The sequence below is a fragment of the Alligator sinensis genome, unplaced genomic scaffold (assembly GCF_000455745.1).
Source record: "Alligator sinensis unplaced genomic scaffold, ASM45574v1 scaffold599_1, whole genome shotgun sequence".
NCBI lineage: Eukaryota > Metazoa > Chordata > Crocodylia > Alligatoridae > Alligator > Alligator sinensis.
The window spans coordinates 1901845-1904344 of NW_005841968.1; the positions used below are offsets into that span (position 1 = coordinate 1901845).

Here is a 2500-nt window from a genome sequence, read left to right on the forward strand (position 1 = left end):
CTGCCAGGACTTGCCGTCAGCACATTTCAGCACAGGCCACCGGAGAAGTTCTTCCAACTCTGCAGTTCTACTCCAGCAAGCAATTATTGGCATTCAGACAACAACTTGGTACACATAATTATAATGTCCAAGTAATTATAGATCTAGGGCTGCTGGTAGGAGAACAGTTCAATTGCGACAGTCCGGTCATTTACCAGAACACCAGGGTGAGCTGAACGAGGAGAGAAGCTGCTAACAGAAGAAAATGATCAGGTAAGAAATTTCTCATTCTGCAGCACAGCTGCTCCCCTCATCCCTGACTAATAGGAAGCAGCGAGCGCTGACTCACAGAGGGAGAGGGGAAAGGCGAAGTGGAGTTTTAATTATTACTACAGAAGTATAATTGGCAGAAACGGACATTTCCCTCCTCCTAGTACAGGAGCCTTGCAATAAGGACTAATATGGAAATTTGTCTTCCAAAGCGCATATACTGCTTTGTGAACCTTCCTGAGCTGTAGCAAGTATAAGGGTCTAAGACAGTGAGTCTCTGACATCTTGGCATGCTGGAGTGCCATGAGATCCTATGCATGATTCACAAGACAAACCCAGAGATTTCACACTGGAATTCATAGTGTCAAAAGCACTCTGACCTGTTGTGGCCTTCCTGAGTTCTCTGCAACAGAAGAAGCGATCTATTATTTTTACATAGTCAAAAAAAAAAAAAAAAAAAGAGCTGGGATTTTCCCAGGGGCAGCTTAAGGCTGACAAGGTTGATAATCACTGGCCTAGGGTAAGAATTGTGCTGGCTTTTTCTGTGTTATCTATATCACGTGGTCACCAAATGACCAGATATGAATGTAGACCAACACCACCTTTCGCATGGCGTCAGGGAAGTGGTTCTGTAGGCTCAGGTTGTATTTTGAGACAAAAATCTGTCAGGCTTTGGCCTGAGTCATTATACCAGCGTTACAAAGTGCCAGGAAATGACCAACACAATGACTCTTCGGCTCTTTGCCACATTTAACAATGGGCGTAGAAGTAGCATAATGCCATTACTGACTGCTGAACCAATAATCCTCTGGTATTGGGTCCAAAAGCTCTTCTTGGTTTTGAACAAGCTATGAATCTTTTCCAGCAGTTGGTCAGTTGTGAATGCATCTTTTCCTCTGGACAGGGCACTAATAGGTATGTTTTCCAATGCGTGACACCACCATTTATTTATTTATTTATTTAGGATTGTGGGTGCAGAGTACATGGGAAGAAAAAATAGTGTACAGGGTTCAGACACAAGAGGTCTAATGACCTTTAGATACAAGAGGTCATTTAACCTTTGCTAGTCTGTGGATTTTGTGTAAATATTGAAAAAATGTATATGGCTTTTGTGAGAAGCTTCTCAGGCTCAAAGGGATCTCAGGTGGTCATCTACTCCAGCCCGCTGCTCAGGCCAGGATCATCCCCGTCTTACCCACTCTAGAGAAGTATTTGTCCAACCTCTCTTTCAAAACTCCCAAGGGTGGATACTCCACAGCCTCTCTAGGTGCCTGGTCCAATGCTTGACCAGCCTCATAAATAGGTTCTTCTTAATATCTCCAACCTGAATTTCCTTTGAGCAGTGATTTGATTTACCGGTTCTGCCAACAAGGTGGAGGCCTCTGCATCCTCAATGACTAGTTTCTCTAAAGTCTCCTCCAACAGCTTGTTTCTAAATCTGAGGTATTTGTTCACAATGACTGGTTGCTACTCATAGGTGGAACATGGCTCTCTTGTAGGCGCTGCATTAGGAGCTTTGGTGTTGTCACACGAACGTTAAGGATTGGGCCACAGAAGAGAGTCCAGAACCTCTCACTGCAACAAGGACAATAACCTTGCCAATGAGCCACCCACTGGCCACCTAGTACTTTTACCTTCATTAAACACTAGAAAATGTATTTGGTCCGAATGGCTGCTGGTGGGGTCTGTGGTATCTCCAGATCTCCTCTTGTCTGTGTTCTTAGGACTTTCTGGAAGGAAACTCCCTTCTGATATAACTGTGGCTCTTGCTAGTGGGGCGACTGCTGCATGAACCTTGGGCTGTCCAAGTGATGAAACTCCTGTGTGTGTTCAACACAGCATTTTAGTTGTAACATTTAATTTTGTTTGCAGGACTCTCCCTGGATATTTGCAGGTACGAAGTAGCACACTTTGTCCCTACCTGGGGCCCCCCCTACAAGGGCTACACATTCAAATACCTTGACTGTGGGAGTCGTGTGTAGGAAAATCTGAACTCTCAAGCTGCGCCACTGCTGGAGGGCAGAGAATCTGCAAACCTTCGGCTGAAAGGCACGCTTAGTCCTGGGAGGCTGCAGGTGTCCATATGCCACAGCTAGGAGACATTATCCATTAGCGAGGGGTGAAGACAAAAGCTGTGGGACTTCTTTCTCCTGCTGCTTCCAACTGCGGTGAACAGTGTCACTTCCAAAACCCAGCTGAACAGAAGAGACTGCCGGGGAGTAAGTAGCAGCTGCTTGTGAAGAAGGTTCCC

The 2500-nt window shown here is 45.4% G+C and overlaps 1 long non-coding RNA gene across 1 annotated transcript in view; it reads left to right on the top strand.

Moving 5' to 3' along the window:
• The first annotated feature begins 53 nt into the window (after positions 1–53).
• The window catches only part of LOC112549795, a 3617-nt gene continuing 1170 nt past the window's right edge, over positions 54–2500 (top strand). The window contains exons 1-2 of the long non-coding RNA XR_003093322.1: positions 54–252; positions 2122–2500. The exon at positions 2122–2500 is cut by the window's right edge and continues 1170 nt beyond it. This is a non-coding gene — a long non-coding RNA (uncharacterized LOC112549795). The remainder of the gene's footprint in view (positions 253–2121) is intronic.